Raw genomic sequence first — 12,684 nt, 5'->3', positions numbered from 1 at the left:
GGATAGGGAGGATGGGAGGGAGGTAGACGCAAGAGGGAAGAGATACGGAAACATATGTATATGTATAACTGATTCACTTTGTTATAAAGCAGAAACTAACACACCATTGTAAAGCAATTATACTCCAATAAAGATGTTAAAACAAAATGTACAGGGTTAAGCATTTTGTATTTTTATTGGGTTTAAAGAAATGCTGTATTCAGGCTGAGTTAACACTTTGTTCTAAACTTTGAAAAAATGATTTAATAACTGACAGTGCTTTGGAATCATCTCTTTTTTTTTTTTTTTTTAACATCTTTATTGGAATATAATTGCTTTACAATGGTGTGTTAGTTTCTGCTTTATAACAAAGTGAATCAGCTATACGTATACATATATCCCCATATCCCCTCCCTCTTGAGCCTCCCTCCCACCCTCCCTTTCCCACCCCTCTAAGTGGTCACAAAGCACTGAGCTGATCTCCCTGTGCTATGTGGCTGCTTCCCACTAACTGTTTTACATTTGGTAGTGTATATATGTCCATGCCACTCTCTGTCTTTGTCCCAGCTTCCCCTTCCCCTTCCCATGTCCTCAAGTCCGTTCTCTACGTCTGCGTCTTTATTCCTGTCCTGCCCCTATGGAATCATCTCTTAAACACGTAGCAATGTTACTCTGAATTGGAATATATATATAGTTTATTGATTTATTAAAGCAGAGGTATTTATCAGGGTCTCAGCAAGAAATAGAGGTATACTTAAATTATAACTGAGAAAAGTTTAATAGAAGTTCTATTTATAAAGATATGGGCAGGAGATGAGTAAGGAAACCTCGGAAATTAATATAGTGCTTTGAGGCTGGAAACAGAGGCAAACCCTGAATTGGAAGACCCAGTTCCCTGAAGGATGGAGAGGACCAGGTGGAGAGGGCCACTGTACAGAGGCTCTGACCTTCAGTGCAGGCCTCAGCCAGCCCTTGGGTCTCTGTGGGGATGGAACTGAGGAAGTAAGTTGTCCACCTCATGGGCTCCCCACTGGCCTAACCCACTGGACGTCACGTGACGAGGGAGCTGGATGATGTAGTCCATACAAGTCAGCCTTCCAGGGAACAGAGCAGGGGGGAAAAACGTGGACAGTGTGGGTCTCGAGGAGCACAGAAGACATCCAGAGCCAGAGGGAAATGGAACATTATATACAATGGTTGGTGATCTCGGATGTCGTATTGATTCTGCCTCGAAGGCACTTACAGTTTATTTGAAGTGATCCAAAATAAGTTTATGAAAACATAACTAGCAACATAAAACTGGTTATCGGTAATCAAAGTCTAGTACACTATAACACTTATATTTGAGAACAGGAAGGGTTTGCTTCTGGAAGATGCAATTGGAAGATGAAACACTGCATGGAGTGAGGGTAATTGCATTTGAGCTTAAGGAATGAGTAGAGTGTTCATTGTTGGGAAAGAAGAAGTGAACATTCCAGGACTATAAAACGTCATGGGCCAAAGTGCAGAGATAGGACATGTTTTAGGAACAATTTGGCTAAAGTGATTGGATGATTCTACAATCCTTTTAGACTCATAGACTTGTACTTAAAATAAACCTACTTCCTTCCCAACTTCCACTAAGTATAGAAATCGCATTGGTAGGTACTAGCTTGCTGCCATTCTCCCTCCCTCTCTTCCTTTCCCTTCCCCCTTCCTCCTTACCTGTGTGCCTTTTGACAACATTTATTGAGCATCTACAGTTTATACACAGTTGTAATAAGGCCCTGTATTAAACAAGACCGTGTTCCTACTCAGGGAGCTCAGTTTCAATTTTATCATTCCACATGGTTCCAGCGATTCAACAGGATCCTAATAGTAATAGCTAACACATATTGAACATTTTTTATATACCAGACACTGTCCTTATTTCAGAGGACTTGGTTTGTCTTATGAAGAATGCATTAAAGATTTAGGAGAAGGGGTTATTGAAATGATCTTCCACATTTTGGCCCTACAAAGGTGTGTTAGACTGTTTTAAAAGAAGCATCCAGGGGCTTCCCTGGTGGCGCAGTGGTTGAGAGTCCGCCTGCCGATGCAGGGGACACGGGTTCATGCCCCGGTCTGGGAAGACCCCACATGCCGCAGAGCAGCTGGGCCTGTGAGCCATGGCCACTGAGCCTGTGCGTCCGGAGCCTGTGCTCCGCAACAGGAGAGGCCACAACAGTGAGAGGCCTGCCTACCACAAAAATAAATAAATAAATAAATAAATAAAAGAAGCATCCATTTGCTGAAATATTAAATTGACTGACAACCTAGTGCATATCAAGTGTGCCTAAGATTTTACATTTAACTAGTGTAAGAGGAAGCTCTTTTCATTGACAGACCCATACAGATTGAACTTGGGCCCCAAGTGAGTTCCTACCTCTCCGTGGCAGCATTGCCCCTGCTTCCCCCTTTCTGGGATTCCAGATCTCAATTCACAGGCAGCCAGGCAGGTGGAAACTTCATGCAACGACTCGAGGGCAGGGAGCTGCAAGAGGCAACAGGCCTGGGGAGGGGAGCACCCCCAGTCTCCGCTCCAGGGCAGGCTGAGGTCTAAGGAGGGTGGAGCATGGTTTCTTTCCAACGGAGGGAAGGGAGCTGACTTCCTTCTCTGTACTCAGAGAGATGTTCCTTTAGAGGCTTGCTGCGGTTTCTCTTCACTTCCAATGTTGACAAGACAGAATTCATTTGGAAAAAGAGAGCTCCATGATTCATAATGAGCTATTTTGTGCTTTTAAAAACAACTCTTTAGAAACTGAATTTTCCTCATAACTCTTAAGTCTTCTCTTTTTAACCTTAGGCTCATTTAAAGAAGTGAAGTAGTGTACGAAAATGGTGATGGCCTATATTAGGAAAGGCCAGTATATTGCATTTTCCCTGCCCAACATATATGAATTATAGATTGTTCTCCTATGGAAGTTTATCCTCAAGAAACCTGGATAGAATTTTAGTGCTAGTCTTATTAAATTTGTTCATTAAGCATAGCTCGGGCACCATAGTAATATTTAAACTGGAGTAATCACTGGGTTGCAAATGAGATATTATTATTATTTTATTTATTTATTTATTTATTTGTTAGAACAACTCAGCAAAATAAAATTCCAGTTTATTGTTGGACAACATTGTTTCACACATACATTAAACGGGCCAAAAAAACAAACAAAAAAAAAAACCCCAAAACCCAAGCAACTTCATAGAAAAAAAAAGGAAAAAAAAAGAAACCTTTTATCTTTGGCCTTTTTAACCATCTCATACAAATCAACTACTTATGGTACATATAAGTATATACACAAAAAATGTTACGGGAATGCTAGGAATAAGATTGATTTTTTGTTGGTGTTTTTGCTTTTTTTTACAAGTTTTTTTTTTCTCCTTTGAGATTATAATGAACGTGGTCACACCACAAGTAAAGTCAGAAGTAGGACAGAGAACGCTCCGAAGGCTGGTTTGGTCATCTGAGATCATTAAAAATGGCTTGACCCCCTAACAATATGTACAAAAATATAAAATGTAAATAAAAAAATACAAATTTTCCTTTTTAAAGTACTTTAAGAAAAAAAGCAGGGCCTTGGAAGTTTTGGTTCCTTTTTCCTCCCCTGTTGCAAATTCGCGCTGTGGTTTTGGTTGGGTGGTGGAGAGCGCGTGTCATCTGCGGGTGGTGCTGCCCGCAGTGGGCGGGCGGGCGGGCGGGCGGAACTCTACTTGAAGGTGACCGTGTTTACATTCTGAGACAGGAAGTGGAGGGTGACTAGGTCACGGTGGCCTTTTCCTTTTTTGCTGTCTAGTCATCCTCATCAGTCTTCCGCTTCTTGGTGTCAACATCGTCATCCTCATCATCTTCAGCTGCCCGCTTGCCTGTAGCTGCCTCAGTGTCATCATCTTCATCTCCATCCTCTTCCTCACCATCGCCGTCCTCTGCCTCTTCCCCCCTTCCTCCTCTTCTTCATCTACCTCAGTGTCGGCCTCCTGCTCTCCTTTTGCCTCGTTAGCATTTCCATGAGCAGGTGCCTATCTCCCATTCTCTGCCTCCTCCACAACTTCCTTCTTCTAAGTCCTTGGTGGTGATTTCGGAGCTGGTGTCCACGGCCGCATCTGACAATGATGGGGCACGCCGGTGATCCGACGCAGCGGATTCAAAAGAAAGCAGGAGTTCAACGACTCTGGCAATCAAGATGCCGGAGTCCGCGGCGGAGGCGGCAGCGGCGCGCGGGGAGCCGGACAAGGGAACGATGCAAAGATGGCTTTTCAGAGCAGCCAGTCCAAGTGAGATATTATTAATGTGGTTTTAAAGAATGTATTTCAGACATTAAAGGAGTGTTTTAAATCTGCATTTTTACTGCTAAAATCCTGCAATCTAGGTATTTGAGAAGTTACTCTTAAGGTTATATGAGTGTTAACTTTCTCATCTTTCAACTTGCTCGCCAAGATTAATTCCAGATCAAATCCATATGGAGTGAGAGATACTGTTGAGCAGACCCCAGAGGTCCTGCCTGTGACACGGGTGGTCTTAGGGAGAGAGTTGGACTGTACTGGAGGAGCAGCAGGCAGGGTCCAGAAACTAGCTTTTGGAAGGAGATGAGGGAGTGAGGGGGCCCGCAGGAAGGAGAAAATACAGGATGTGGTCATGGGGATGCTTGGAGACAGGCTTTTGCCTTGTACCAGCAACAGGAAGTGGTTCTTCTAGGGCCACTCCTGTGGAACTTGCAATTAGGCAGCCTTTGCAAGCACTGGTACAGCCAGCTTTCTTCCAGACCCCAGAGAAAGGAAGCATGTACAAAAGACCAAGGGAGAGAGACTCAGTTTGTGCAGAAGCTTTCACGGACGTAGACAGGGACTATCCGTGTCTGTGCTCTTAGCCTCCGACCAAAGCTAGCAGGACCTCTCTGCTGGAGTAGACAGTTTCTGCTTTAAAACAATGCATGTGGAAGGACAGAGCACTCCTGAGACTTTTCTTTTCTTCCAGTTTTATTGAGATATCATTGACGCACAGCACTGTATAAGCTTGAGGTGTACAGCATCTTGATCTGATTTACATACATCATGAAGTGATTATCACAGTAAATTTAGTGAACATCCATCATCTCACATATGTATAAAATTAAAGAAGTAGAAAAATTTTTTTCTTGCAATGAGAACTCAGGATTTGTTCTCTTAACAACTTTTACATATAGCATTCAACAGTGGTAATTATACTTATTATGTTGTACATCCCTAGTACTGATGTATCTTATAACTGGAAGTTTGTACTTTTTGACTGCCTTCATCCAGTTCCCCTCCCCACTGGACTTTTCTTTAGCAGCTTAACAGGAAAGAGAGAAAGGTTTTCTGTGTGTATTCAGTTTGGAGTGTCTGCTTGCACTAGGTCCATGCTAGAGGCATTCGTAGTTCACTTACTGCATAACCTGTGCTTCTCCACACACCTGCGAGGCCTGAGTTTTTGCTCTTGGTGAAGCAGATTGGGGTTGACAGTAAAAAAGAAAAAGGAGGAAAACTCAGTAGCCTTCTTGAATCAGATTAACAGAGACCAGATATGAGATCCTTTTTGAACCAGAAATTAAGGTAGATGTGACTCACCCTCCTAAAGTCAGATCTGTAATAAGTGAGAAAGTTCCCATAGTGGAGAAGAAGGTAAAGAACTCTCGATTCCAAGCAAAAGCCCCTCAGGCCCAGAATTTGGCCATTTTAGTGTGTATCCTGTCCTCCCCTTATTGTCATAAAGGGGACTTCAGTGACCACTTGTTCTCTGGCTCATCCCAGACCCCAGTATGTGTTGGACAGTCTCAGAACTGCCTAGGACTGTGGAGTGGGCACCTCCACTCTTCTGGGAGAGTTTGGTGTCAAGCTGCATTCACGAGGGAAATGACTAGGTGGACCTGGCATCTTTCTCCTCTTGTGAGAGATGCAGACCCTAGAGGAGAGGAAGATTGGAATCTGATGCTGACTGTTCCTTTCCAAGGCAGCCACTGATCCCTCAGCTCCAGAGGGTGTTAGGAGAAACTTCGGCATGTGCAGTCATGTGCAGTTGGGAAACTGGTGATGGTGCCCAAACACAAGAGCAAAAGGAAAAAGGAAGGTGAGATCTCTCCAGAAAGTCAGAAGAGATTCACTGGGGCTTCCCTGGTGGCGCAGTGGTTGAGAATCTGCCTGCCAATGCAGGGGACATGGGTTCGAGCCCTGGTCTGGGAAGATCTCACATGCCGTGGAGCAACCAAGCCCGTGAGCCACAACTACGGAGCCTGCGCGTCTGGAGCCTGTGCTCCACAACAAGAGAGGCTGTGATAGTGAGAGGCCCACGCACCGCGATGAAGAGTGGCCCCAGCTTGCCGCCACTAGAGAAAGCCCTCGTACAGAAACGAGGACCCAACACAGCCAAAAATATATAAATAAATAAATAATTATTAAAGAAAACATTTCTACTGAATATCTTTAAAAAAAAAAGAATAAAAAAAAAAAAGAAGAGATTCACTGGCCACAAGTAAGTGTAACACAGAACCCCTCAGAGAGAAGACAATGTAGCAGACTTGTCAGGACTCCAAAAAGTCTTCTTGGAGCAAGATGTAATGAGATGAAGGCATTTAGTCATTAACATTCCTGGGCCGGGCTGGTTCTCACAAGAAAAACACTGAGGGCTATCATTTGCACTTCCGACCACAACAGAGAAATCCTCCCACCATAAACAGCTACGGAGCAGACAGAATAGATGAGGCAGCTGTTTGCAGGTGTTAGACAACAGGCAGAGCAGAGAAGCACAGGACAGGAGCCCTTGTTTGCCCCGGCTCTTGGGTTCAGGGATCTTTCCTGACTGTGGAGAAGTGAGGGGGAACCTGAGAAAGCAGTGGTCTTGCTGAGTTGAGAGGCAGTAATTGCGGTTTGGCGCTGCTGAACTTTGTGGATAGAGGGGCTGGAGAAGAGGAAGTTGCTCAGAGGGATTCCCAAAATCTGTGTGGGTGTTTATCTGAGGTCTGTGGCCCAGGCCTGGGCTGTGCACATACACCTCCTGTGAGGTGTAACTGGGGAGAGGAAAGCCCATGACGAGAAACCTGAGTTTGCCCAGTGCCAGGAGATGCTGGAGGGAGTTCCACCGCAGAGGTGGGGAAACCCCACTGAGCAACGTGGGCATTCACTTGAGATCACAGAGAGTCCACATCCTAGGAATAAGAACTGTTCCCTCAAGAAAGGGCCGTACCCTAAGAACAAATGCCAACTCTTTAAAGGAAGACAGCATAATGCAAGCTCTTTACAACGTGTCATATACAATTCCCAGTGTACAATATAATAAAACTTGCCAAACACCTGAAGGGCCAGAAAATATGACCCAGAAAAATGGACCCAAGATGACCCAGAAGTTAGATTTAGCAGATAAAGACTAAAGAATCTATTATAAATATGTTTAAGGACTTAAAGGAAGGGTTGGTCTTAATGATGGAACATGTGAGAATGTCAGCAAAAAAAAAAAAAAAAAAATAGAAGCTATAAACATGATCTACATGGAAACTCTAGAAGTGAAAAACAGTATCTGAAACAATATCTTAAATAAAAAGTTCATTCTGATGAATAGAAAGAAAAAATATTTTTAAAAAATGAACAGAGCCTAGCAACCTCTGGGACAAAATAATCTATCATACACATAATTGGAGTTCCTGAGGGAGAAGGGAGTGAATGGGGCAACACAAAAATATATATATTTGAAGACATAGGGTTAAAAAATCCCCAGTTTTGGAGACAAACATCATTGTGCATATCTAAGAATATCAGCAAATCCCAAGCAGGGTAAATAAGAAGAGATACACACTTAGATATATCATTATCAAACTGCCAGAAACTAAAAGTAAGTAGAAAGTCATGAAAGTGGCCAGAGGCGCGGGGGTGGGGTGGGGGGAACGACAGGTAAACTCTACAGATAGTAAGCATAAGAAAGCTGGCGTGGCTTTGTCTTTTCAGATGAAGTAAACAAAAACTGTCACAGATCAAGGAGGACATTTCATGATGATAAAAGGACAGTTAAGCATAAAGACATAATCATCATAAATGTGCATGTATCTAGTAACAGAGTTTCAAAATACCTGAGGCAAAATCTGACAGAACTAAAGGAAGAAATAGTAAAATAGGTAAGTCAGAGATTTTAACAGCCCTTCTTAGTAATTGATGGACCAAGCAGAAAAAAAAAAAAAAAAAAAAAAGAAAAGAGCACATAGATTTAAACAACTCTCCTCCACTGGACATAGCTAGCATTTATAGACCCTTTATCTAGCAACTGCAGAACATACATTGTTTTCAAGTCCACTTGGAGTGTTTAACATCATAGATTGAACACTGGGTCATAAATAAATCTCAACACAATTAGAAGATTGAAAGCACAGAGACTATATGTTCTCTGACCACAATGAAATTAAATTAGAAATCAGGGACTTCCCTGGTGGTCCAGTGGTAAAGAACCTGCCTTACGATGCAGGGGACGTGGGTTTGATCCCTGGTCAGGGAACTAAGATCCCACATGCCTCTAGGCAACTAAGCCTGTGCGACAAAACTACTGAACCTGCGCACCTCAACTAGAGAGCCCGCGTGCCTCAAACTACAGAGCCCATGCACTCTGGAGCCTACGCACCACAACTAGAGAAGAGAAAACCCACATGCCACAACTAGAGAGAAGCCCGTGCGCTGCAACAAAAGATCCCGCATGCCTCAACGAAGATCCTGTGTGCTGCAGCTAAGACCCAACACAGCCAAAAATAAATTAAATAAATAAATAACAAACAAAGAAATCTTAAAAAAAGAGAAATCAATAACAAAAGCATTTCTAGGAAAAAAACCCCCAAATATTTGAAATTAAGTAACACTCTTCTAAATAATCCATAAATCAATGAAGAAATTGAAAAAAAATAGAAAATATTTTGAACTGAATGATGATAAAAATACAACATTACGGGCTTCCCTGGTGGTGCAGTGGTTGAGAGTCCACCTGCCGATGCAGGGGACACGGGTTCGTGCCCCGGTCGGGGAAGATCCCACATGACGTGGAGCGGCTGGGCCTGTGAGCCATGGCTGCTGAGCCTGTGCGTCCGGAGCCTGTGCTCTGCAACGGGAGACGGCCACAACAGTGAGAGGCCCGCGTACAGCAAAAAGAAAAATTAAAAAAAAAAATACAACATTAATATTTGTGGGTTGCAGTTAAAGCAGTTATTAGAGGGAAATGTTTCCATAACTATTAAAGAAGAAAGGTATAAGATAGAGCAAAGTGGTACAGAGAAGAAGGGAGTTACAATATAAAGAGAAAAGCAGAATTTCATAAAGTGGAACATAAATATTAGAGAAAATTACCAAATGAAAAATTGAAAAGATTAATAAAAATTATGCCCTAGCAAGAGTAATCAAGCAAAAATGAATTATCATAATAGGAATGAAAATAAGTATATTATTGCAGATCCTACAAATGTTAAAAAGATACTATGCAAAACTTCATGTCCATAAATTCAATAACCTCTATGAAATGGACAAATAACCAACTTTACAAAACTATCACAAAAAGAATGAACAACCTCCGTAGCTCTATATCTAATTAAGAAATAGAATTTATAATAACTATCCACCCCTTTTCCTCAAAATAAAAATCTCCAGGCTCAGATGGTATTATGGGTGAATTCTATCAGACATCTGAGAAAGAATTAATACCAATCTCACATAAACCCAAAAAACAGAGGGTGAGGGAATGTTTTCCAACTCATGTTGTGAGCCCACGATAATTCTGATATTAAAACCTGATCAAGACATTATCAATAAATGAAATTACAACCAGTATCTTCCGTAAACATAGACACAAAAATCTTCAACAATATATTAGAGAAATCCAATGATGTATGAAAAGGATAACAAAGCCAAGTGGAGCTTATCCCAGGAATACAAGGTTGTTCAACATTTGAAAATCTATGCAATTAGCCATATTAACAGAAAAAAATGAAAAATTTATTATCTCAGTAAACACAAGAAAACATGTTTGACAAAATTCAGCACTTATTCAAGGTTAAAAAAAACTGCTGTCAACAAACTGGAAATGGGACTTGATAAAGGGCATAATGAGAAAGTTACAGCTAACTTCATACGTAATGATGAGAGACAATGATTTCCCCCTAAGATCACAAAAGAAGCAAGAATGCTTATTCTCACCACTTCTATTTGATACTGTGCTATGAAGGTCCTTACCAGAATAATAAGGCAAGAAAAATAAATTAAAAAAGATTGGACAGGATGAGGTAATAAGTCTTATTCATAGATGTTTATGTAGAAGACCCTAAGAAATCTATAAAAGTTTACTAGTAAGTGATTTTAGCAAAATCTTAGGATATAAGGTAAATATACAAAAAGCAATTATTTTTCTACATATTTGCAATAAAGAGTAGTAAATGAAATTTTAAAAAATATAATTTTTAAATCATATCAAAAAGAAGATACTTAGGAATAAATTTAATAAAAGATGTGTAGGACCTGTACAGTGAAAACTACTAAACTTTGCTGAGAGAAAATAAAGACGATATAAATAAATAGAAAGACATATAATGTTCATAGACTGGTATACTTAATACTTTTAAGATAAAACTTCTTCTCGAATTGATCTATAGCTTTATCCTAGTCCCAATCAACATTCCAACAGACTTATTTGATAATAATTGCAAGTTGATTCTAAAATCTGTATTGTAATACAAAGGATCTGGAATAGCCAAACATTTTTCAAAAAAAAGTTGAGAGACTTACCCTAACTTATTCAAGACTTTGTATAAAGCTGTGGTAATCAAGAGAGTGTTGTACTGGTATAAAGACAGGCAAATTGGTGGAACAGAATTGGAGGCCAGGGCTTCCCTGGTGGCGCAGTGGTTGAGAGTCCGCCTGCCGATACAGGGGACGCGGGTTCGTGCCCCGGTCCAGGAGGGTCCCACATGCCGTGGAGCGGCTGGGTCCGTGAGCCATGGCCACTGAGCCTGCGCGTCCGGAGCCTGTGCTCCGCAACGGGAGACGCTGCAACAGTGAGAAGCCCGCGTTAAAAAAAAGAATTGGAGTCCAAGAAGAGATCTTCATTGTTGATTTTTGACAAAGATACCAGGGCAATTCAATGGTGAAAAGAAAGTATTTCCAATAAATAATTGTGAAGTGATTGGATGTCTGTATAGACAAAAAGTTGACCATATTCTCATACCATACACAAAACTAATTTGAAGTTGCTCGTAGACTAAAATGTAAAAGCTAAAACTTTCAAACTTCTAGAAGAAAACACAGGATAATGTCTTTGCACTCATGAGGTAGGAAGAGATGTCTCAGAACAAGAAAAGCCCAAACCATAAAGAAAGAAAAAAAAAAAACTGGTAAAATTGAACTTCATAAAAATTAAAAAGTTATGCTCATCAAAAGACACCATTAAGAAAATGAAAAAGTAAGCTACATATTGGGAACATATATTTGTCAAATTGCTATAATCAATAATAAAATATCAAAATCAATAAAATGGGCAAAATACCTGAACAGACATTTCACAAAAAAAGATGTATTTATGTTCAATAAATCCATGGAAAAATATTCAACGTCATTGATCCTCAAGGAAATGAAGTTTTCACAACCACTAGAATGGATAAAATTAAAAAGACTTCATCAGTGTTGACAAGGATGTGAGGCAGCTGGAAGTCTCACGTGTTGCTGGGAAAATACTTTGGGAGAAAGTGTTTGGTAGTTTCTTAATGAAGTTAAATATACACTTATCCATGACCCCGCAATTCCATGCCTAGATTTTTACCCAAGAAAAGTGGTTAAAAAGCCACGTACAAGAATGTTCATAGCAGCTTCTTTCACAGTAGCCCCAAACTGGAAACAACACACATGTTTATGGGAATGAATTGTGCTATGTGGATTTAATATAACACTACCCAGCAGTATAAAAGAATGATCTGTTGAAACATGAAACACTATGGATGAATTTCAAAGCCCTATGTTTGAGTCAAAGAGACTAGACACAAAATAGCACATATATTATTGATATTTTATTTATGTGAAGTCAATGAGCTAATAAAATTAGTCTGTGGCAATAGAAATTAGAATGGTTGTTGTTTATGGGGTGGAGAGTAACTGGGTGAAGGAATGAGGAAACTTTCTGGGGTGACAAATATTCTGTATTTTGAATCACGTGTTGGTTATGCAGATACACTCACGTGTATATATATATATATATATATATATATATATATATATATATATACCATGAAATACTATGTATACTAATATATATGCAGTATGTACATATATATTAGTCAAAACTCATCTAACTATACCTTAAGATTGACACATATCTGAATATAACTTTTACTATAATTTTTAAAAATGAAGGAAAAAAGCTTAAGGTAAGGGCATGGACGCCATTTCATTTTCTGGAGATGGATGTAGTCGGCAGCTCACAAGTTGGGAGCAAGCTGGGGTCTGGGCAGAGAATGACGGTGGCTGCAGGTAGAGGAAGAGGCGAATGAGAGCACAACAGAGCTGGGAGAGAGGGAGGGATATCGTAGCTATCCTGAGTATAAAACTTGGGGGAAGGCAAAGCTGTCCAAGAAGGATGTTTAGGGAATTCTGTCTGTTGGAAGCAGTGTGAAGACTCTGGTCATCCCTTTAAGAAGACCTGAAGAGCTCTGTTATTCTTCTTGGCTTTCA

At 40.7% G+C, this 12,684-nt stretch overlaps 1 protein-coding gene and 1 pseudogene across 1 annotated transcript in view; one reads left to right on the top strand and one right to left on the bottom strand.

The window, feature by feature from the left end:
* The window catches only part of DCHS2 (dachsous cadherin-related 2), a 306,411-nt gene that overhangs the window by 97,656 nt on the left and 196,071 nt on the right, over window positions 1–12,684 (top strand). The gene's annotated exons all lie outside the window — the stretch shown is intronic.
* Window positions 3,785–5,618, bottom strand: LOC136123717 (prothymosin alpha-like; annotated as a pseudogene).

This window comes from Phocoena phocoena, chromosome 5 (genome assembly GCF_963924675.1).
Source record: "Phocoena phocoena chromosome 5, mPhoPho1.1, whole genome shotgun sequence".
NCBI classification, from domain to species: Eukaryota; Metazoa; Chordata; class Mammalia; order Artiodactyla; family Phocoenidae; genus Phocoena; species Phocoena phocoena.
Note: the sequence above shows the minus strand (reverse complement) of the source record. Positions and strands in the feature narration are given on the sequence as shown.